The sequence below is a fragment of the Zootermopsis nevadensis genome, unplaced genomic scaffold (assembly GCF_977971745.1).
Source record: "Zootermopsis nevadensis isolate Lab colony 2312 unplaced genomic scaffold, Znev_1.0 Znev_ptg000011l, whole genome shotgun sequence".
NCBI classification, from domain to species: domain Eukaryota; kingdom Metazoa; phylum Arthropoda; class Insecta; order Blattodea; family Termopsidae; genus Zootermopsis; species Zootermopsis nevadensis.
In genome coordinates, this window is record NW_028259143.1 from 13,367,129 (window position 1) to 13,392,190 (window position 25,062).

The following is a 25,062-nucleotide window of genomic DNA, read 5'->3' on the forward strand; positions in this document are numbered from 1 at the left end:
TTTTTTTGCTGAACAAACTGTGACGAGAAATAACTTCCTGGATATGTTAGAAGGGTATGCAGTGCCCCAAATACCGGAGAATTTCATTCTCCAGTTAGATGGAGTTCTTCCACATTTTGCCGCATTCGTGCGGGATTACCTGAACCAAACATTTCCTCAGCAATGGGTCGGACGAGGAGGGTCGATAGCCTGGCCTCCACGCTCTCCAGATCTTACCTCTATGGATTTTTATTTGTGTTCTCTGTCCAAATAACAAATCTGGACCATTTGAAAGAACGAATCACTGAAGCTGTTTTATCTATCACACCGGATGTTCTCGGTCGTGTATGGCAAGAGCTTGAATATCGTCTTGATGTCTGCAGGGCAACTAAAGGAGCGCATATCGAAATCTACTGAACAGGTACGATTCTTCAAGAGTTTCTCTTTATTTTGACGTTTTATTTTTCGTGCTTTATTCCAAAACTATGACTGTTTGTTACCCCACCATTATTTTACGGACGCTCAACAACAACAATGCCAACAAAGTCTACATTGTTATTGCGCCAAACAATGTGAAATAAGCCGAGTCCTCTTGTGGCGAGATGAGGAATTAGTTTGGTTAGCTTCATGGCAGTCACATGTGTTAGACAGGAGCCCATATTAATTTTAAGATCTGTACAAATTAAATTCAAAAACAAAAGCAAAAATACGTAAGTCCTTTGTTTTCTTGTACCTATAGAAATGTAGTTTAGCCTTGAATAATGATTTGATTCTGTGCAATCACATTCTGCTTAGTTACTTTTTGGTCGCCATATTGTCATCTTTGCATTATTAATCGCATGTCACAGAAACATTGTATGGTAATGTTAGGAATGAAGTACGGAAATTGGGAGAATGATTTGCTTGTACTGTGACCTTGCATATTCGATGTGTAACGTTTGTTTACACTGAGCATTTGTAATAGCGGTTTAATTTTTAATTCACAACTTAATTAATGAAATGTGAGTATGGACGTAGACACAGCCGCACTTTAATCACCTCGGGTTCAAAGCAATGTCAAGGTTATGAGGCCTCCAACATACGCAAAGGAAGCTTAAAAAAATAAAGCTGAATGTAGTGTGCGGATGTGTTATGTCCTAATGATAACAGTGAATGTATACGGTTTTCTGTAGTTTCACATATCAGAGACTACCTAGAATATGTTTACTACAACATTATCAAATACAGGAAACCAAATGCCAGTAAAATTCTGTGTATGTCCTAAAAGAGATTAAAGAGTAACTCAGTCACTGCAGGGCAGTGGCTACACTATAGACTGGACAACCATGGTTCAATTCTTGGCAGCTGGAGTACACATTTCCCTCCTCGCCACTGCGGCCAGACCAGTAATGTATCCCACCCAGCCTCTCATCCATTGCTCACGCTCTGGATCTACTGCAAAGGTTAAGAATATGTGAAGCCATGAGTCTTCATGGCGTGATGCTTATTAAGCACCAGAGACAACTTTACCTTTCATAGGATTTGTCACAGTGAGCGTGGTCACCTTACAGAAAACTGCCCTGTGTTCCATACAATAAATTTGCAAAAAAATGTTGTATTTCCCCTTAGTTAATGTGATTCTACGGCTCGTGAACGAGAAACCTGGCCTGCTCCTACCCTGGCGTGATTATTCGTCAAGTCAAATAAGAGAACACAGGAAGGTCAGGACTCAGAAAAAATTGTCCTGAGTTCGATTGTCGGCAAGGGCGCTTCCTTTAACCGTGAAATTAAGAGAGATAGAACAACGGCGCGAGGATCAAAGTGTTTTGCTTCGAAGAGAAGATTACAGAGGCAATGGCCTCGACACTGAATTGGAGTCCTGACGAGGATGGTTTCTGTCGACAGGAACGTAACCGCGATAAAAGATCGACGGAGCAAATTACAGGATCTAAGGTCACAGACTCGACACCTATCCTGGGTTCGAGTCCCTCTTAAGATGTTGAAGCAAACATCTTTTAACTTGTTCAGTGCCAAAATGTTTCCTGAACTACAAAAAGATCAACACATTTGTCCAGTATAAAACTTCTCTAGAATACTTCATTTGAGATAAAAGGACTACGATGGACAGACTATTAGGAATTGTATATACAAATCAGACTTACCCTGTGCGCTTTAGAGGACGAGCGTGACTGCTACATATTATTGACTAAAACCGTAAAGTAGGAAAATGAATGTATGATCTTGAGCCTTCACGGCGACTACGTACAATAAAATCTTCTCGGGCTATCAGCCGTGTCAAGTGTTTAAAACATGAGGAGACCAACGTTTCGAGGTCCATCTCTGTCCTCGTCTTCAGGGTACTGAAGTGGTTGGGCCAACCAACCAAAAAGCTAACTAAGGGCGGAGGCCTGCGCTAGCGCAAGCATCGTCCCTTCCTAGATGAAACAATTCCTGTGCACAAGGCGCATTCCTGGAAATGGTAAACGGTCTTAATATAAAAAACGGAAATTTTGCTGACGCTAACAGGGTTACGTCGTGGCGGGAGCCTCGACCATTCAAACTGGGATCTGTTGCTGCTGATGGGAGATTATCCCGTCAGGCAAGTTGTCCGAAAGAATTTGGTTGGTTGGATCTCTTGGGTTTGAACCCAGAGAGGGAGGGGCCGTTTCGGCTGAAGGCCTCCGCGGCATGGGGGGAAGATCACTTCAGCTGATGGCCACCATGATCCGGGGGGGGGGAGGGTGGCGGGCCGTGCCCCTATTAAATTATACCCTGAAGTGGTTGGGGCTCTCCGCCGTATCTTATATATACCTGCTCCAGCCCCGTGTGACTGGTGGATGACCACCACTTCAGTACCCTGAGGACGAGGACAGAGATGGACCTCGAAACCCTCCTGGCAGCTTCCCTCAGGTCGGTTTGTAATTCATCTATCTTATTTATTCCTAAAACAGTTCTGCCGTCTCGAAAACGATAGATCTAACTTCATTTGTAGCTTCCAGAAGCACAACCGATCAGGTCACCTACTTCCGACTGCTAAACTCTTACTGGTGGACCTTGTTCCGGGAGACCCATTCACTGGGGCCATTTCTGTTGCCCGTGCAAGCCGTCACTTGACGTGTGAATGCTGTTTGTTATCCTAGGCTTGAACACGACAGAACTGCATTTCCTTCCACTTCACAAATTTAGGCCATCAGTTTCTGCAACAACGGCAGCTAATGTGGCTGCGCCTACAGAGGACAGCCCTGAAGGTTGGTGCTTGTTATTTGCCTGTTTCAATTTCCATTCTTGTTCTTCGATAAGCTTAACTTTATGGCTGGCCAATCGTAATTCGTCGTTGTGGGCGAGTATGTTCTTGAGGAGCGCTTCTAGCTGTAACTCGTCTAAAGTAATTTTGTTTCTACGCTTTTCACAGCAGTCGAAGGGTAAGTGTAGCTGTGGAATGATGTCCCACTGCGTACGATTTACACAGTGAGATGTAATTGATCTCATCATCATCATTTTATCGCTGTAACCAGTGCAATCAATGAGGAATGTTAATATTCTGCTACCCTTGGTCAGGACACAATACTGTCATCAGGTTCAACGAGCGTGCAGCGTAAATTCAAGAATTTCCTTTGAGGGGTGTCCCTAGTGTTTCCTTTAGTTCTGCGATCCTTTGAGTGCTGGTTTTGACGACCAACCGGATTGCTTGTAGCATTGACATTTCACATTCATTGGCCGAAAGGCTCACTGTAACCGCTCATCAATCCCTGTACTGGTGTATGCTACAGTGTAAGAAACCCAACTTTTAATTGCAAGGTCATAAGGTTTTGTATTGTCCTGCTTTTCTTTTGTTAGTTTACGATTTCTTTGTATTCCTTTATATTCTGGAATATTGTAAGCTTGCGATCCGAAATGGACAGCCGATTCTGAGTGGTATAGCGGTACCTGAAGTACGTGGGAACGCAGAGGATTGCATTGCATTAAAAGTTACAGTATTAAGAAAGGAGGTGATTGAGAAGTCAGTGTGTGTGAAGGGGGACCGAGCTGTGAGCTGCGGAGAGTGGCACGACTGTGCGGTGGTAGCGGTGCATTTGAGAGAATTGTAAAATTTAACTAAGTGCAAAAACATGGAGAATTGGACTGCGTGACGTGGGATCAGCATATGTAGATCAACGATCACAAAGATCATAAATAAATAGCGTGTTCCATCCAAAATCCCACTCAAACCATGGTATGTTTTCCTGTGTTGTGCTCTCCTGTGTACAGATAGACGCCTTGCGACGGGCCGATCCCTCGTCCAAGGAGTCCTACGAAATGTCTATAGATCAAGCCAACGAAAAGTTGCGACCCGCAGTGCTGAGGCACTTGAAGGACAGGTCGTTCCCAGTATTCCAGTCTTCTATTTATCTTCTACTATAAAAATTTGTGATTAGTCGTTGTCATCAAAAAATGACGTCATCAACAATGTCAACTTATGTTTGTTTATACTCGGCATTGTTGTGGAACACAACAATGCCGAGTACAACACAACAATGCCGAAAAAACTAATAACGCTTAGTACCAAGCCAGTCGCATTATCACTGCTCTACAAGCAGCACGTCGCATTCTTGAATATTGATTGACAGTTGGCATAAAACATCAGGAAAGTGAAAGAAGACGTTATCAACTATATGAAGTATTAACTCTAACAACTCCAAGAAGGTAAACTGATACTCATTAGATATGTTATGATTAAGAAAGTATTATGAAAACTGACTTTATGATTACGAAAGTATTATGAAAACTGACTTTTGATCGATATTAAGACGAAGATTTGCTAGGGTGGGGTTGGACGTAAAAAGTTGACTGAACAAGAACTGTTGGCCTCTAAACAGCGACGTAAAGAACTACTACATCAGACCTATTTCAGAAATAAAGAAAAGCGAAAGAAGACTTACATTGATAAACGAGACCATATTAAGAACACATGTAGAAAACTTATTCAACAAAAACAGAAGAGCAAAAAACAAACAAAGATTTGCAAGAGTAGGGTTATATGCAGAAAGGTGACTGATCAAAAATTGTTGGCCTCTTATCAGCGAGGTAAAGAACTAAAACATCAGACCTATTTAACAAATAAAGAAAAGCGAAGGGAGACTTACATTGATAAACGAAAAAGAACGTATTCAACAAGAACAGAAGAACGACGTAAAGAACTAAAACATAATACCTACTTAACAAATAAAAAAAGCGAAGGGGGAAATACTTGCAAGGTTAAGGTTGGGGTTGGACGTAGATAGTTGACTAACCAAGAACAGTTGGCCTCTGAAGAGCGACGTAAAGAACTAAAACATAAGACCTACTTAACAAATAAAGAAAAGCGAAGGGGGAATTACTTGCAAGGTTAAGGTTGGGGTTGGACGTAGATAGTTGACTAACCAAGAACAGTTGGCCTCTGAAGAGCGACGTAAAGAACTAAAACATAAGACCTACTTAACAAATAAAGAAAAGCGAAGGGGGAATTACTTGCAAGGTTAAGGTTGGGGTTGGACGTAGATAGTTGACTAACCAAGAACAGTTGGCCTCTGAACAGCGACGTAAAGAACTAATACATAAGACCTATTTAACAAATAAAGAAAGACGAAGGGAGAGTTACATTGATAAATATAGAAAAACGTATAAAACAAGAACAGAAGAGAAAAGGAAAAAACAGACGAAGATTAGCAATGGAGTTGCTGGACGTAGAAAGTTGACTGATCAAGAACAGATGGCCTCTGAACAGCGACGTAAAGAACTAAAACATAAGACCTACTTAACAAGTAAAGAAAAGCGAAGGGGGAATTACTTGCAAGCTTAAGGTTGGGGTTGGACGTAGATAGTTGACTAACCAAGAACAGTTGACCTCTGAAAAGCGACGTAAAGAACTAATCCATCAGACCTATTTAACAAATAAAGAAAGACGAAGGGAGAGTTACATTGATAAATATAGAAAAACGTATAAAACAAGAACAGAAGAGAAAAGGAAAAAACAGACGAAGATTAGCAATGGAGTTGCTGGACGTAGAAAGTTGACTGATCAAGAACAGATGGCCTCTGAACAGCGACGTAAAGAACTAAAACATCAGAACTATTCAACTGAAAACAGAAGAGAAAAAAAAGATTTGCAAGGGTGAGGCTGGACGTACATAGTTGACTAATCAAGAACTGTTGGCCTCTGATCAGCGACGTAAAGAACTAATCCATCAGAGCTATTTAACAAATAAAGAAAGACGAAGGGAGAGTTACATTGATAAATATAGAAAAACGTATACAACAAGAACAGAAGAGAAAAAGAAAGAAAAAGAAAAAACAGACGAAGATTAGCAATGGAGTTGCTGGACGTAGAATGTTGACTGATCAAGAACAGATGGCCTCTGAACAGCGACGTAAAGAAGTAAAACATCAGAACAAGGGTGGGGTTGGACGTAGAAAGTTGACTAACCAAGAACTGTTGGCCTCTGATCAGCGACGTAAAGAAGTAAAATATCAGATTACAGGAAGCGCTCCGAAAGGATTAGTAGTCGTTGTCGTCAAAAAATGACGTCATCAACAATATCACCTTATATTTGTTTATACACGGGGGTTAGTTTAGCGTCTTACCCAAGATTTTAAAACACAAAAAACCCACTTCGGGGGGTTGTTCAAGTGTTTAAACCCCCCATTCGGGGTGGTTAGTTTAGTTTCTTACTCAGGGGTTAAAACACTTGAATGAGACACTAAACTAACTCCCCTTCGGGACTAACCAAGGTTGGTTGCGTTTTACAAACTTGACACACACACCCCTAGGAGCTCCGAAAGGAGCGCCCTGCTCTAGTCTTACTATAAAAATTTGTGATTAGTCGTTGTCATCAATAAATTACGTCATCAACAATGTCAACTTATGTTTTTTTATACTCGGCATTGTTGTGGAACACAACAATGCCGAGTACAACACAACAATGCCGAGAAAACAAATAACGCTTAGTACCAAGCCAGTCGCATTATCACTGCTCTACAAGCAGCACGTCGCATTCTTGAATATTGACTGACAGTTGGCCTAAAACATCAGGAAAGTGAAAGAAGACGTTATCAACTATATGAAGTATTAACTCTAACAACTCCAAGAAGGTAAACTGATACTCATTCGATATATTACGATTAAGAAAGTATTATGAAAACTGACTTTATGATTACGAAAGTATTATGAAAACTGACTTTTGATCGATATTAAGACGAAGATTTGCTAGGGTGGGGCTGGACGTAATAAGTTGACTGAACAAGAACTGTTGGCCTCTAAACAGCGACTTAAAGGACTACAACATCAGACCTATTTCAGAAATAAAGAAAAGCGAAAGAAGACTTAATTGATAAACGAGACCATATTAAGAACACATGTAGAAAACTTATTCAACAAAAACAGAAGAGCAAAAAACAAACAAACGAAGATTTGCAAGAGTGGGGTTGGACGTTGAAAGTTGAATGATCAAGAACAGTTGGCCCCTGATCAGCGACGTAAAGAACTAAAACTTCAGACCTATTTAACAAATAAAGAAAAGCGAAGGGAGACTTACATTGATAAACGAAGAAGAACGTATTCAACAAGAACAGAAGAGCAGAAGAAAACAAACGAAAACTTGCAAGGTTTGGTTTGGAAGTAGATAGTTGACTAACCAAGAACAGTTGGCCTCTGAACAGCGACGTAAGGAACAAAAACATCAGACCTATTTAACGAATAAAGAAAAGCGAAGGTAGACTTACATTGATAAACGCAGAAAATCTTATTCAACAAGAACAGAAGAGCAAAAAACAAACAAACGAAGATTTGCAAGAGTGGGGTTGGACGTAGAAAGTTGACTGATCAAGAACAGTTGGCCTCTGAACAGCGACGTAAAGAACTAAAACATCACACCTACTTAACAAATAAAGAAAAGCGAAGGGGGAATTACTTGCAAGGTTAAGGTTGGGATTGGACGTAGATAGTTGACTAACCAAGAACAGTTGGCCTCTGAACAGCGACGTAAAGAACTAAAACATCAGACATATTTAACAAATAAAGAAAAGCGAAGGGAGATTTACATTGATAAACGTAGAAAAACTTATTTAACAAGAACATAAGAGCAGAAGAAAACAAACGAAGACTTGCAAGGGTGGGTTTGGAAGTAGATAGTTGACTAACCAAGAACAGTTGGCCTCTGATCAGCGACGTAAAGAAGTAAAATATCAGATTACAAGAAGCGCTCCGAAAGGATTAGTCGTCGTTTTCGTCAAAAATGACGTCATCAACACTATCACCTTATATTTGTTTATACACGGAATTGTTGTGGAACAACAATGCCGTGTACACAACAATGCACAGTAAAGAATTACGCTTAGTACCAAGCCAGTCGCATTATCACTGCTCTATATCGTCTCCGAACAGCGGCATTAGACTATTTAAGAAATGAAGAAAAGTGAAAGAAGACGTTACCAACACCAAAAAGGTAATCTGATAATAATAATAATATTCATCCAAGTCATACTGTTCTTTAAGGGTTAAAACACTTGAATAAGACACTAAATTAACACCCCGAAGAGGGTTAGTTTAGTGTCTTACTCAAGATTTTAAAACGCAACCAACCCCCAAATGGGGAGTTAGTCAAGTGTTTTAAACCCCCATTCGTGAGTGAGGGTTAATTTAGTTTCTTACTCAAGGGTTGAAACACTTGAATGAGACACTAAACTAACCCTTCTGAAGTGGGTTAGTTTAGTGTATTACTCAAGAATTTAAAGTGTTTAAACCCCCCCATTTGGGGGTTAGTTTAGTTTCTTACTCAGGGTTTAAAACACTTGAATGAGCCACTAAACTAACCTCCCGAAGGGGAGTTAGTTTAGCGGGTTACTTAAGATTTTAAAACACAACTAACCCCCACGAAGGGGGTTTGTCAAGTGTTTTAACCACCAATTCGGGTGGGTTAGTTTAGTTTCTTACTCAAGGGCTAATACACTTATATTTTACACTAAACTACCCCCCCGAAGGGGAGGTTAGTTTAGTGTCTTACTAAAGATTTTAAAACGCAACTAACCCCCCGAAGGGGGGTTGTCAAGTGTATTAACCCCCCATTCTGGTGGGTTAGTTTAGTTTCTTACTCAAGGGCTAAAACAATTGAATGAGACATTAAACTCCCCCCGAAGGGGAGGGTAGTTTAGTGTCTTACTAAAGATTTTAAAACGCAACTAACCCCTCCGATTGGGGATTGTCAAGTGTTTTAACCCCCATTCGGGTGGGTTAGTTTAGTTTCTTACTCAAGAATTTAAAACGCAACCAACCCCTCCGATGGGGGGTTGTCAAGTAATTTAACCACCATTCGAGGGGTTGTTTAGTTTCTTACTCAAGGGTTAAAACAATTGAATGACACACTGAACTAACCCTTCCGAAGTGGTTTATTTTAGTGTCTTACTCAAGATTTTAAAACGCAACGCAATGTTTAAACCCCCCCATTCGGGGGTTTAGTTTAGTTTCTTACTCAGGAGTTAAAACACTTTAATAAGTCACTAAACTAACCTCCCGAAGGGAAGTTAGTTTAGCGTATTACCTAAGATTTCAAAACTCAACCAACCCCCCCTAGGAGGGTTGGTCAATTGTTTTAACCCTCTATTCGGGGCGGTTAGTTTAGTTTCTTACACAAGGTTGATGGCGTTTTAAAAACTTGACCAAAGGAGCGCCCTGCTCTAGTATTATAAAAATTTGTGATTTCGTCGTCGTCAATAAATTACGTCATCAACAACGTCATCAACAACTCGGCATTGTTGTGTTCCACAACAATGCCGAGTACAACACAACAATGTCGAGTTTAGTGTCTTACTCAAGATTTTAAACCGCAACCAACCCCCCCGAAAGGGGGTTGGTCAAGTGTTTTAACCCTCCATTCGGGGGGTTTAGTTTAGTCTTACACAAGATTTTAAAACGTAACCAACCCCCCCGAAGGGGTTGGTTGCTTTTTAAAAACTTGACCAACCCCTCCGAGGAGCTCCGAGAGGAGCGTTCTGTCCTAGTTATACAAAAGAAGGAGGCGTGATTAGATAGTATTTGGTACGCCTTACTTGATCCAAATTTGATTTATTTCTTTAATTTTGGCATTGTTTAATGTATTAAATTTGAAGAGAGAGGCGACACTCAGCCGTTTCTTCCAGACTTTCCGTCTAGGGGCGACGTGACTTATACAGTAAAACCCCTCTAGTTGGACACCCCTATATTCTGGAACTTGGTCACCCCTTTTGTTGTAAGTTTGACAGGTGCATGCATGCACTTAGCTTCACTGCTTTTATGGGAAACGTTTACAGTTGGTATTTTGTTGTTTTAAATTTCTGACGGATGAATGCCTTCTACCTGTGGATTAGCTTATGGTTGAGGGTGTGAGACTTTGAGCACATCAATGGAATGCAGTGAAAGTGTACAGTTATTCTTTTGTTGTAGGTATTGCTGGTACAGTTTTAACTTTGTCAGTACTGAGCTTGCAACTGAGTTAAACAGAAATTGGAACGGTGTGCTTTCGCTCAAAATCAACCAGGAATGGTTGAAACTTTATTCTGATTGCGGCGAAAATTGGAAAGAGGATAGCAAATTCCAAGATAAAAGCAAAAAAGCAGTGTCTTGCGACGGACTTTTTTACAAGAAATAAGTGACATCATATGTTGAGCTAATGCCGTAAGTACAATTAAAAAAATACGTTCTGAACATTTAAAATTTCATGGAGGCTGGGGTGTAATGTGCAACCATGAGAGTGGGTTTCAAAAGATTATTATTATTGTCATTAATTCTTAATTCGATCAAGCCTACAGTAGTTAGATTATGTAAGTAAATCGATTGATTACATTTTCGGTAAACGTAAAGTATCGGTGCCCTTCCATTTGAGCTTATCCATGCAAGTTTATTTTAGTGAAAACAATTTTTTTTAAAAATTTAATATACCCTTTTGACTTTTCTTATCAATAATATCCTTTTTTTGGGAAGGGCTCCATAATACTTTACAGTTACCACATTGTCATTACACCACAATTTGAAAGGATGATTTTTCTCTTTCCCTCTATCCTGGACACCTCTGTAAGTTGGACACATTATCGTGGAACCGCAAGTGTCCAAGTTAGAGAGGTTTTATTGTACAAAGCTTTCGCACTCGTAAAAGTTAAACCCTTCCAGATGTGGAATGAGGGTTGCCTAGAAATGTCGCTGTGAGGTGACTGGGACCAATGAAATTCGAATATGGCTTTTCGGCGCCTTTCCGACGTCAGGGGTTTGCCTTTTGGGGGACGAATCGGATCGCCGTATTCAATTCAAAATTCTGAACAACTACCGGCTGCGGGGGTATTTATGGCCTCGCTTGTGATGTTGGACTATTCCCATTTCCAGCAATGCGTTTCGTACGCAGGAATGGTGTTATCTAGCAAGGGACGATATCTTGCGCTTGCGCAGGACTCCGCCCTTAGTTAGCTTTTTGGTTGGTTGGTTGGACTTGTTAAGTTTTGGTTCTTCAAATCGCGCACACACGTTCTGCTTGTACCTTTAAATTTCAGTACAAAGACAAGCAGCCGAATCATCGCGCTGCCTCGCAATAAGTGTAATTGGTTGTACATCAGTGTGTCTCAAGACTCAATAAAAGTGGACATCTCGAAGATAAAGTCAGTGTCGTCTTCAGTTGCTCAAGCCCAGAGATTTGGCTTCCTTCGCGCAAATGCCGCTCCAACCATCGGCTTCCCCGTACATTCCCTGAGACTCGGAGGCCCTCGCTCACCGACAAACCCCGCACCAGATATTCTTTTACGTCTTATGTCTCAAGTTGTAACCGCACGCGAACAGGGCTCGCTACTGGGTTTGAACCCGCGGCTACTTCAGTTGAGCGACGTGTGCGGAAGTGGCGCGTACAACGTGGGACCCGAAGAAGCGGTGGAGCTGTGAACAAGTCGCTACAACTTTCGCAGCTACAGACGTTAGAACCGAGGACTATAATCTTCGACGACTTACCTATTCAGGTTAGTAAGAAACAACATGGCTTCTAGGGTGCTACGAAGTGAGAGGGCGTGCGGCGAAACCGAAGACGAACAATTAGTGGGGAATCCAGTAGCCGAGGTTGAGGAAGTATTAGTATGTAATACAACAGGGGAGAAAACGTAAGATCTGTAGGTTCAGTTGATGTGAATAGCAAGAAGGGGGGGGGGGGCAGATCAAAATGTGTAGACAAATCTAATAAACGTTATATGGCAGACTGTGCAGTAGACAGAGAAAACAGAAAACAGGACAAAGATGAAAGTGAAAGGATCAGGAAGGAAACTTTAGGGACATTGCAGGATAGTATTATCTGTTATCTGAAAAATTGAAGACCGAGATTAGTAAACTAAATGAAAGTATTAATAAGAGAATAGCAGATGCAAATAATAAATTAAAGCGAGCTGTAATCTCTCTGAAAAAGGACACTCAGCAACAAATTAACAGTATGAATGATAAAGTGGACCAAGTGAATGAAAGTATGAATGAAGAATTAAGAACGCCAGTGTCCGAAGCCAAGGCGAACCACGAAAGGTAGGAAAGGAACTCAGGGCCGAATATGAGGAATATTCATAAGCAAATTTCGAGTCTTAAGGGGGGAGTGACGGAGGAAAAAATAAACCTGTTTCGGGAGCAAGTGAAGGCTGCTAGCAGGGACAGCGTAAAGACATTAGGAGAATCTTCGAGCAGGTTAGACAAAATTCAGGAACTGGTAACTGCAGTGTGTCTCTTCTTCCTCTACTTCTTCTTGCAACATTCCTAACTTCTGTACTCGGCGAGCATAGAGCGAAGAATGTGGAACAAAAGAACGACTGTTTAGTCGTACGTGTACGCATGCTCATGGACTGAACTGTCGTGTCGTTATGGGTCGTATGCTTCAGCCGACAACGACAGAACCGTCAGCCGACGGTTAAGTCTTACGTGTGCGCTGGCCCTTGCTTGACAGGAATTCGTTTGAGGATTTCGAAGAGACGAGACGACGCTTTCTATTGAGAATATAGGCGCGCAAAAGTAATGCAAGTCCCCCTCAGAAGTGACTGTAATTGCTAGTACAGTCAGTGCTAAACCTATTGGAGACCACTTAGGTAGCCAGCATCCCCCGGCCGACAGGGCAGAAAGGAAAGTGATAGAATGAGATTAGAAAACGAAAGAAAAACTGAGGAAATTAGGAAACGGGAAGAAGGAGGAAAGGGAAGAACTCGAAAGAGAAGAAAGCAGGAAAGGAAGGAGAATAGAGAAAGACCAGATAAATTGCAAAATGACATTGCACAAATTCCAGAGCAGTTGTCGAAACAGTTCAGGTCCCAAATAGCGAGCAGGTTTTTACAAAAATGAAAGATGAAACCAGAAAGTTTAAGGAGTCTGTGGCTGCCCTGCGGCACATGTCGGAGGCAGAAAGTACGTAATACTAGGACATGGTGGTTAGAGCAGTAGCTCAGTTCAGAGATCGTCTTCTACGCCTGTAGTTAATTTTGAAACCCGACAAGAGAGCGAGAGGATAACGAATGAATGTGATAGTAGGTTGAGCAACCTTTGTAGCGGTAGCGACCATGTGTCAGTTGTGTCAGTCACTATTGGCAACGCTGACGGTGAGGCGCACAGACCGCGTGAACTTGACGAGCTAACCCATCATCAATGCCCCAGCCACGTTTTGGCGACATTGTGTTGCCAAAATTATTCGATTGTCACAAACAAAACGTAGTGCAATTCTTGGTGGAGATGGATGATTACTATCGTTTAAATTCCGTCCCAGAATCATTGAAGTTACAAGTCGCGGTAAAGGCGATAGTGGTTGACCGCAGTGTACGAGGTCTCGACAGACTCTGACCACACTTTCGACCCCGGCGGAGGGCAGAGGCCGGACAATGATCAAAACAACGGCCGAAATCATTCGGAAACGACCGCAGGATGATGTAGAGGGCCAAACATTATCCGGTTATGAGGGTAGGCACCCACGTTCAACACTGAGTCTGAGGCTAAGAGATGAAAAATTGGGAGTGCCTGACGTGAATCGTGCAAGTGAAAATTTTAATTTGGAGTTTGGAGGAGACGCAGATAACATCACTGTATAATACATCAATAAGGGAAATCTTCAAGGTTGTCCTCACGTAAAGATAAAGATAGGAAGTAGAGAAAAAGTTGTTCTGATTGACAGCAGAACAGAAGTAGGCGTGATGTCTGAGAGAGAGAGAGAGAGAGAGAGGCTTAAAGTTCCTGTTTATTCTTAGCAAATTGTGTGTTGTCATCGGCATGGCAATCAAGGTCAAGAGCAAGCTTGGCTTGAATTCGGATTAGGGCGTGACCTATTTGAGCTGGACTTCATGACAGCGCCACAGTTGACGACAGAAGCAATATCGGGAGCAAATTTTTAGGTTGAGTACCAGGTGATAATGGATTTTGCTAATAGAAGTTTTTCAATGAAGAAAGAGGGTATTGTAACTAGACACAAATTCTTTGTCAATACGATGGCAGGGGGAGGGCGGTATCGAACCCGAACAACTTAGCAGATTTTCCTCAGTCGCTGCAAACATTAGATCAAGACCGATCTCAACCTGGCGTGAGTGTTAAAGGCCCTGACGTTCGGGATTCTGATATTCCCGAGAGCCGAGGCGACCAGAGGCGACGTAGTAGTGAAGTTTGTCATGAATCGTATGATGAGCAGGTGGAGGTACAGTCCACAGACCAGAAGAAAAGCCCTACTAGGAATGCGATATACGCGCATGCGCAAGATTTCGCGGTGAGTGACGACGACCCATCCTAAAAGCATTCGTTCCACAACCACTGAACGAACAACAGACAACAGGCTTTCATGTGTTCTGATGTGTATAGCTTTAGGGTGGCCACACACGCTCCGGCTTGCCGGAAGGCCTGCCTTCCAAGTTAAAGTCGGAAGGTAAGCCTCAAACCTCTGAGAGTCCACCACACACGTACAGACTTTGTGTCAGGTTTGTGCTCAGTCTTTTTATTCTTCAGTCGGTGCTACAAAATGTTCAGTGAAGACGATGCCATTTTTAATCGGTCTTGCTGTTACTTTGATGTTGAAAAATAAAAGAAAGTTGAAACGTTCTAAGTGGGTCAGAAGTTGGTTAGATGGATCAAAACATTCTCACGTAAATTTGTTGAATGAAACTCGATTAGAGCCGACGGACTGGCGTAACTACCTGCGAATGGATGAGGACACATTTGGAACTGTTAAACTTAGGATTTGAAGTTCTCGGTGGCTGGTTGAGATGACTAAATGCTACAAGCCTTGCCTTTACCCTCGTCTCTGCCCACACACGTTGCGACTTGTAAACATTCAGTAAGTCTCGAGGCAAAAAGTCAAGCGACTGCAGATTTATCGGGGGCTCAGTTTCCGGCGAAATTCAACACACACACGCTCCGGTTTGCCTTCAGAGACGTAAGCCTTCCGGTAAGCCGTAGAGTGTGTGGCCACCCTTAAGATTGCCTCACACTGGCACAGTGATTTAATCTATAATATTATGACAACCCGCACAGAAGACATTACAGGTGGACTCACTACACGCTACTCTTAACTGCTCGATGTTTTCAGTTTGTGTGTAGTAGTGTAAAACTCTGGCGTGTCACACTTCCCACCAATAGCAGTGATATTCAACCTTTCTTGTTCGCGTACCCCCAGATATAATTTCTCTTCAACATTGTACCCCCAAAGTATAATTTGTATAATTCAAGTTATACATAGTATATAATCTACATCCAAAATAAATTAAATAAATTACATCCAAAATAATGTATTAAATAATAAGATTTTAAAAAAGGAAAATCAAGCTATTAAACAACAAATACATTATTGTCTATCATACAAAAATTAATAAAGGAACGAAGGTATTTTAGCAAAGCAAAATAATATGTTTAAATATTTTATCAATTATTAATTAATGCGGTTCAGACCTGTTATTGAGATGATTGAGCTTGTTTCTGCCGCCCAGATAAGAATTACATTAAGGAGAGAGCGAAAAAAAATGGCTCTCCCAAATCGAATGTCCTTACGTCCTCTTCTCCTGTGGCTAACCCTAAATTTTGCCCTGATTATTCAGTGTTTATCATAAAACAATATATATATTTTGTTAAATTTCACGTACCCCCGGGGGTACGCGTACCCCAGGTTGAATACCACTGCTCTAGTCCACTTGATAGTAAACATTCCTCCTGCACCGCCCCAGGAACGACTTCCCCCCCACAGGGCTTTTCTCCTGGTCTGTGGACAATAAACCCTTTGTTGCTTGGAGTTCGTCGTGAAGACGTAAATGTTGAAGATAGTGGGGCGTGGTTCCCCGACACTTTAAATATTAGTAGGAATTACGAGAATCCTGAGGAAGGATCAGATGCTGTAGTCCAGCATCATAATTGAGATGAGACTTCGAGGGATGGCTCGGCGCTTCAGGAATACGACCACGGTTCGGATACAGAGCAGGGCGATGCTAGATTTGTTTCGGTCCAGGAACTGCTGTAGGTCTGTGTGAGGACGAAAGGGAGAGGTAGTTTAGGATGCTGGTAAAGTACAAGAATTCTTTTACTACACAACCGGGAAAGTGTTCACTGAAGAAGTACTACGATTTGTTGACAAATTAAAGATGACATACATTGTTGTAAGAGAAACCATAAACGGAGTCTTTGCTTACGAATGACGATTGAGAGGCGGTGACGATCTTAGGATGACGGTACTTTTTTGGTTAAATAAATGCTTTTCTTTGTCGCCATTGCGCGAACTATTTTCGCTTTTCCTGTTATGAGTGGCTTCGCTGGTTCAATCGGTGAACTCCTTGTAAATTAAGGTCACAGAGCATAGTACGTAAGTTGTAGAGATTGTGTGTGTTGTTTGTCAATGGATGAGTCCGCAAGAATTCTATGATGTAATTGCCGAGGGTCTAGCAAAAGACAGGTAAACGTTGAAGGAGATCAGTCAGGTGGATAAACTCATTCAAAGGTCAGATGGAGCGTCTTTTGAGACGTGTGTGGGTAAGCCAACCCTACGAAGTGTGACATATGAGTGCACCCGAACTGACTAGGACGAGGACTGTACCAGAAGTGAGTGCTCGGATGCAAGAGTAGAGCTGGTTACCGTACTCATATCCTGAACATGTCGCAAGGCGAAATTGGTAAACTTAACAAACGACTCCAAACATGCAGACGTCGATTGAAGGTATCAAACACCATGTCACGTGTATTCCTAGATGTTGTATACCTCTAATTGAAATTAATCAATGAAGTAAGTGGTTTAATTTAAGTACATTCTGTAGGCGGATGACGCCAAAATTCTAGTACATGAATGGAGAAGATTTATGACTTTGGTCTAATGGTAACTTGTTACAGCGTTAGAGTAACTATGGATGTTATGTAGATTTAAAGTTTCTTGCTGAATTGTTATAGACTCAAATGTTACGCGTGTGACCATGTTCAAAATTTGTAGCCAAATGCCAAACCGACGCGCTGATGGAAGCGGCATGCCCCTGGTTCGAAACATTCAAACATTACATGCAACTCTTGCGTCTAATTGGTTCTTTCAAATTGCCTCATCGACACTCCTTAAAATTCACATTCCGGTGAGTGACAATGAACCTTTAGGTCCAAACTGACTTTTGGCATACTGAAGCCTTAAATGTCAGAGAGTGACACATGGAGCTACACCCAAGTCACGATAAATTATTACCCATTTGTCAAAACCAAAACTTCCAGGCCTCGAAGGTCCTCTCACAACTGTGTCTTAAACACTTGGGTAGATGCCACGAAATGGAAGTATCTGTCCCAGTACAACACTCCAAACACCACACAAAGTTACAATTTTGAAGAGGAAACTAAAATAACTTCAGGTTAATGAATAATAATAAATTAAACAGTATGATTAAGTCTACATCAGCGGAAGATGTAATTTGGACTGTTACACTACACTTCTTAAATGTGACTATTTTTAGCAATGCTTTCTATGATGTTACCCAATCTCCCGCTGCGTGATTAGGTATTTAGTGCAGACAGATGAGATGATTAGATTAAGTGGACAACAGAGTGTAGGGGAATTTCGCCGTTTTTACAACTCCCTCAATATACATAAAAGAAGGAAGTTACAATGGAATGGGTTTGCACCTCTGACGAGGGCACCAAGAAAAATGTGCAACTTCTGGAACTTCGAAAATAAGAGTCTAGTTATTAAGTTATTAAACGACGCTCTGTGATGAAGTAGGTGACGAGGTAGAGAGGCACTCTGTAGGTACTGAGGAAAACCGCTGAAGAGCTGAGTAATAATAGCCAACCTCCGATCGTTATCACTGTACTGACCTGCTAAATGACTGTGCTTACGATGGCAGAATAAGTACATGTATTCGCGTAATAAGTATGAGAATGAAGTTTATTTTTTTCTTTCAGAATTAGTTGTACCATCTGTTGTTGAGCCTTGGAGTTCTGTTGTCGCGAGGCGGAGCTGGTGTGCGACAGAGAGAGAGACAGAAGTACATGAATCCCTACTAGATGGCAGAACGGGTGAAAGTGTATACTAGGATTAAGAACATTTACATAATTGATAGAAATAAGAAATTATTGAGTCGTACCCCTCTGACAAACGGTACAGTAGGCCCTTGCCTTGCGTTCCGTAACGTCAAAATGACGGATGACAGCAAAAATGTTTTTGAAGTTACAAGTATATCTTGCAGTACCCACGGACGCCATGCATCAGATAATGTATTTCAGCGTCGCGACGCCTGATTAGGGCATCGCTTCTCGGCCTTTTGGCTAAGATCAAAGTGTAGTATCTGTTCTTATCAGCTTAATATCTGATACGTCCTGCATCGCAGGACCAGAATATTAAACTGATTTTTGGAAAATGACGGAGTGCTAGGAGCTTGCTCCACCTCTGTCACGGGTTGGCCCGGTATTGCAGTACCTCCGGGATCGGCCCACCATAAACTACTCATTATTAGGTTTATATTTATCTGTCATTATCGTTAATCAACGTTACTGTGCTTTACGGGGAATCTCTTTTCCGCTAATTGCATATGGGACGTATAGTAATTACGTGTACACGTAATAAAGCTCATTAACCCCGTATTCAGCGCGTGTTACAACCGTTTACCAACGGGCCGTGGAGTTTCTTGAACTATTTTTGTTTTGCGATGTTTCTCCCGCTACATGGTGAAAATTCTAACTGGTTAGTATGGTAATCAAATGTACACGTAATAAAGCCCTGTAACTCGTGATTAAACTCATAATAAGATATCATTTAGGTATTACAACAGTTTTGACGTTTCTTGGTGTTCGTTGAAATATTTTCGTTTTACGGGCGCAGGGGTTACTCGTTCTCCTATCAGCTTAATATCTGATACGTCTTGCATCGCAGCACCAGAATATTAAACATATGAAATAGTTGTTTCACTGACACAAGTGACTGAATGTTATTTTCTGAGTGCCCGACGTCGTCACTCCACTCCACATAATCAAGAGGGCGACACCTCAGCCTCCACATCAGTACATTCAAGGACAGACGAGGATATAGAAACACCGTTTACCAACGGGTTTCTTGAACTATTTTTGTTTTACGTGCCCTGCGATGTTTCTTCCGCTACATGGTGAAAATTCTAACTGGTCAGTATGGTAATCAAATGTACACGTAATAAAACCCTGTAACTCGTAATTAAACGCATTATAAGATATCAATTAGGTATTACAATAGTTTTAACGTTTCGTGCCAATAGGAACGGCCACCTAGGGGGCCGACCACCGAAGGCGTAGGCGTGGAGGACGCTCCATCGCCAGACCTGACAAAGGCAGCGGGAGTGGACCGCGCTCCTCGACAACATCCAGAGCGCTGCCGAGCTGGACAAAGCGCTCCTCCGGCTTGAGGAAGAGATGAAGAATGCCGGTCAGGTCGCGGCTCCGTCAGCCGACTGCTCGCCATCGCCCGCCGGGGCCCAACCCGACGTCCCGCAGGCGACGGCGTCACGGATACGATGCAGAGGCCGCCTCCCGCATCCAAAAACTCTACCGTGGATGCCCGCCCCGTGCCTTCCAGGAGATAACAGAGGTTGAATTCCCCTTCTGCCAGATCCCGACTGAGGACCTGCATGCGCACTTCTCCCGCATTCACCGCCGGAGGCCACCAAGCTACAGAAGCTCTGCCCATGGAAGTGCCGCGCTAGAAACCCGTCTGGAAGAAGTTCGACGCTGGCGGCCACATCCTTGTAGCCATCTTCAACTGTGTGACGCGACTGGCCCACATTCCGCGGGCTTGGACTAAAGCTGCAGAAGATGTGGTTATGAAAGGGAGACCCTGCCACACGTCATCAACCACTGCATGAGATACTCTGATCTGATGACCAGAAGACATGACGCAGTGGTAAGCAGGGTCAGGAAAGCAGCTGAGGGTAAGTTCACGATTATCACTGAAAATGAGGCAGTACAGGGACATCTGAGGCCAGTTTTGATCATTGCGAAGGACAATAAGGCAATGATCATTGACATCACAATCCCGTTCGAGAACAGGATGGAAGCCATCAAGGAGGCTAGGACCAGAAAAATAGAGAAATATCAGGATCTAGCGAGGGCCCTGAGTGGGCGAGTTGAAGATGTTAAAGTTGATGCAATCGTTCTTGGTTCGTTGGGATCCTGGGACCCCGAGAACGATAAGGTTATGAAGACGATGTCCTCGCGTAAGTATATGAACCTATTTAAGAAACTTTGTGTGTCGGACGTGATTCGTTACTCCAGGTACATATACGTTGAGCACATTACAGGTGTGACAGCCTGTTCTGAGTTCAATTCCGGACAGGCTACCTGAGATGAACACGAAATGGCCTTTAGGTTGTAAATCCGGGTGTGTTCTATGAGGACTGGCGTCTGGCAAGGGACGTGCTTTTGACAATAGGAACCGCAGTGGAATTTCCACTGAGGCGGCAGAATGTGTAATCCTTACCACAAGCCAGAGGTACGTTGGTGCACCTGGAACAAGAATGGTCAGAAAGGGAAATGGAATGTGGGAAGTAACGGGTTTTTATGGAGGTGTGTCACTCTCGCGTCAACAGGTAGCAAGGGAGTTGGGTTTTCGGCACGGACCTGATAATTACAGACTTAGAACATTTTTGGTTACTCTCACTACTCATACCACACAATTACGCCCACAAATACAACTAACATGTTGAAACAATAAATACAATTTCCTGATCAGCCTCTCTCGTGAACTTGTCAAGTCGCACCCATTCGGTCTTACATAACTTGCGCGTTCTGTTCCTGCGCACAGCCTGACGTAAGCCTTCAGGGCCTTCTCCTGCAAACTCTCACACGGCGGCATTTGATCGGTTTCTTTTATCAGGAATTTCTTAAATAAGTCAGGCATCGGCTTATCGCGCATAAGCTCTGTGTGGAGTCTGATACCGAGCCGTTTAACCAATCTTCAATTTTACTCAGAAACTCCGGCCATTTTTTGTGGTTTTGGTGGCAGTAGATGCGACAGAACTTTCCCATTTCCTTCATACAACGCTACCTGTGGTTTGCGTGCGGGTGTCGAACAGGTGAAAATCTGACATCAATGCCTAACTCTGCTAACCTCTTGCGCCAAGTCGGGCTTGAAAATTGAGTCCCATTGTCACTCAACACGATCTGAGGTTTTATAACCTGTCAATTTATTCAGGCAGGCCCTCGTGGTTGCTGACCGCAAAGGGTATAATTTTACAAATTTCGAAAACTCATCCAAAAGCACCAAAATGTATCGGACACTCCTTTATCCTGGAACTTGGGGAGGTTCGTGCACTTAAGCTTCGATACTTTTCAGGAAAACGTTTACAGTTACAGTTACAGTTTTGAATTACTGACTGATGAATGCCTTCTGTCTGGTGGATTAGCTTGTGGTCAGGGAGGCGGGAGAAGGGACATGAACCCATCGTTGGAATGCAGTGGAAGTGTTTAGTTATTCTTTCTTTTGAACTCCACTGGTGCTCTTTTATCAGCTAGCATTCGGTCAGCAGAAATATGAGGTCCTCTCAAGGATACTGGGATGCATTCAACGTGACACAATTTTTTTAAAACCAACTTCTAAAACTTTATTGAAACTTTAATAATATACAGCGACACTGATCTTGACCACTAATTGGCCGTTAGTGACGTGGCGTGGGTGTGGTGGGAACCAAAACACCTCCACTGAAATTCCCACCAGGCTGAGCAGCCAGTCCTTTGTTCTTTGTAGAAATTCAAGTATTTAAACTAACTTCCTTCAAACATTTTCGGCTACAAACACTTCACTGAGCTACGAAATTGCAGATACAGTTTTAACTGCACAAGAACTGCGCTTGAATTTGTGTTCAATCTTTGTTACTGGAACCGGGGTTTTTCTTTTTGCGACGGGGAAGGGAAAACTGGTTGAATTAAGTTTAGAAAATTTCATTGAGGCTGGGGTGTAATGTGCAATGCATGGGAATGGGTTTCAAAAGGTTATTGTTGTTATTTTGATGGGTATTTCTCCAGTGTGTTTTATATTAGGAATCAAGCAGAGCTCTCAGAATGCGTACGAAAAAATAATGTACAAAATTATGCACTGCTCGTCATCGCTTGATGACCAACTGACTGGTACATCGCTATCAAATGGCTAATCAGATTGATCAGTTCCTTCATGTTTATTGTCTAAAATGTCCAGCGTGTCAGTGGTTTCGATGAAATGATCTGGACAGAAATCTTGATTGTCCAACATCTGCACAAGGTCACTCATCTGCTGCTCTTCAAACGTGTTGTGTGGCCTGGCTGTAATATTGCGTCCTTCATAGACTTGCATTGCAAGTCGCAAAACGTTGACAGCGTTCCACATTGCATTGCAAGATCTGGTAATCACAATGTCCCGAAATCACCTCCTCTACTATGAGCAAACAACAATTGTTAGTTAAGCTTCTAGTTTCTAGACCAGTGGTATTCAACCTGGGGTAATCGCACCCCCGGGGGTACGCGAAGACATCTTAGGGGGTACGTGAAATTTAAATATATATATTACTTTATGATAAACACTGAATAATTAGTAATTTAATTTATTTAATATATTTTAGAAGTACATTATATACTATGTATAACTTGAATTATACACCAACAACTTTGGGTGTACAAAGTTGAAGAGAAATTGTATCTGGGGATACGCGAACAAAAAAAGTTTGAATACCACTGCTTTAGACGAGCAAAATTTCAGGTGAGTTTTCGACATGATCAACATGATCGCGTAGCTGCGGTTGGGGTGTTTGACCCTCTGACACACATCGCAGCGGGATATCAGCCTCCGGACCTTCCTGCTTCGACTTTTTACATGAAAAGTGTTGGCAATTTGGGCCATGCATTTTTCTGTTCCTAAATGCCCGAAACACATTTGTACGAATCTTATCACTTGGGTTTCTAGTTCGGTTGGCAAGACTGGTCTCCGGTAAGGGTAGTTCTCATTATCGAATCAGGTACCTCCCGTCCGACCGCTCGGGTGAAGTCTCACCTTTTCTACTGTCTTTTGTATCTTAGGGTCCCTTGCCTAATATGCAAATCGTAATCCTGCAATTGCATTACCCACCTAGCGATCCTGCTAGAAGTTAAAGCACATCTGCTCAGGAACGTCAACGCCTTGTTGTCAGTACACAAGTGGACTTCGTGACCGTATAAGTAAATCCTAAACTTCTCCAGGGCTTAGTCTATTGCCAATAGTCCATGTTCTGCCACCGAAAAACGTTGCTCGGTCCGGCTTAACGCTCGATTCCGTGAATATTATGTGCGTCTCCCCCTGCCTGTTGGTCTGCATCAACACTGCACCTATGGCTTTAATGCTCGCGTCCGTGTGTATTGAATATGGCAAACTATCGTCTGAGTGCACTAACTGTACGCTGTCCGCGAATTTAGCTCGGAGCACCCCAAACGCCTTCCAACTCCTTTCTTAAGGAACTGCAGCAATGGGGCTACGTAGCTTGCGTAATTTACTATGAATCTGTGGTGACAGTTACAGACACGTAAGAATTTGCGTAACTGCTTCTGATTTCTAGGTGCTGGGTAGCTTAAGATAGCTTTAATCCGCCGCGGATCAGGAGCTACTTCGCCGTTACTAATTACGTGGCCAAGAAAAGAAATCTCCATTCTACAGAAATTGCACTTTCCTGCGTTTATAGCAAATCCAGCTGCGGTTAATCTACCAATCACAGTATCGAGGTGCTCGAGATGCGATTCGAAGGTTGGTTAATGTATCGTTACGTCATTGACATAACAAAGGGCATACTCACAGGTTCCAGAGCCGAGGGTTAAATTCAATGCTCTAATAAAGGCGGCGAGTAAGTTCTTGAATCCGTACGGGGTTCTGCAGAATTCGTACACTTCAAATTCAAACAGGAAGGCGGTATACTTCCGCGACACTGGTGCCAGTTCTACTTGTAGAAAGGCTGATGAGAGATCAATCGTGCTAATGTAACGCGATCCGTGGAAGCGCTGTACTCGAGTCCTGTCTGGCGTCATCCATTTGTTAATGCGCCTGGCGTCTACGCAAATACGTGGGGCCTTTCCTTCGCGTAAAACAATAGTTAAAATATTTAGATAGCTAGAATGTGACAACTCCAGTATTCCATCCTTGTGCATCATTCTGCTCTGACCGACTGTTTCCTACTTTAGGTTCTGGGTTCGTGACTTCGAATCTATACTGCATGAGTTTGCATTTTCCTGGAAGGAAACAGACCTTGCATCGCTAATTTCAGGATGCGAATCGTGACTGTATTTCTGAAGCGCCGAACTACTCACTATCATTGCGATGCTGGGCTACAGCATGCGATCCATCCCCGGGATCTCCAAAATTCCTATAACAACAATACGTCAGGGTACACTACCCTATAATTCTTAATACAAACATCGTCGCGGAAAGCTTCATCGATAAAAGGGGCTCTCTCCCCCTGCCCACCACATACTTCTTTGTTTACTCTTACGTCGTCGTAGCTCAGGTCCACTCGGCATCACGGAAATTCAGGATTCGGTACATTGATACTCTTTATATCAACGCCTGGATTAAACAGGTCTAGACAATCTGGGTTCGATGTAGGTCTGCTGTCATGTCCTCCCCCTGCCATCCCTCCGTAAGAGAAGCGGTGTCTCTTCGCCAAATCTCCGTG

General features: G+C 42.6%; 1 long non-coding RNA gene and 1 other non-coding gene across 2 annotated transcripts; both read left to right on the top strand.

Annotated features, from left to right (window-relative positions):
- Positions 1-581: 581 nt before the first annotated feature.
- LOC147874117 (uncharacterized) lies at positions 582-2,247 on the top strand. The gene is made up of 2 exons (XR_015534656.1): positions 582-689; positions 1,588-2,247. It is a non-coding gene; the product is annotated as an uncharacterized LOC147874117 (long non-coding RNA).
- Positions 2,248-18,680: 16,433 nt separating this feature from the next.
- Positions 18,681-18,873, top strand: LOC147874118 (U2 spliceosomal RNA). The gene has a single exon (XR_015534845.1). It is a non-coding gene; the product is annotated as a U2 spliceosomal RNA (small nuclear RNA).
- The last annotated feature ends 6,189 nt before the right edge of the window (positions 18,874-25,062 follow it).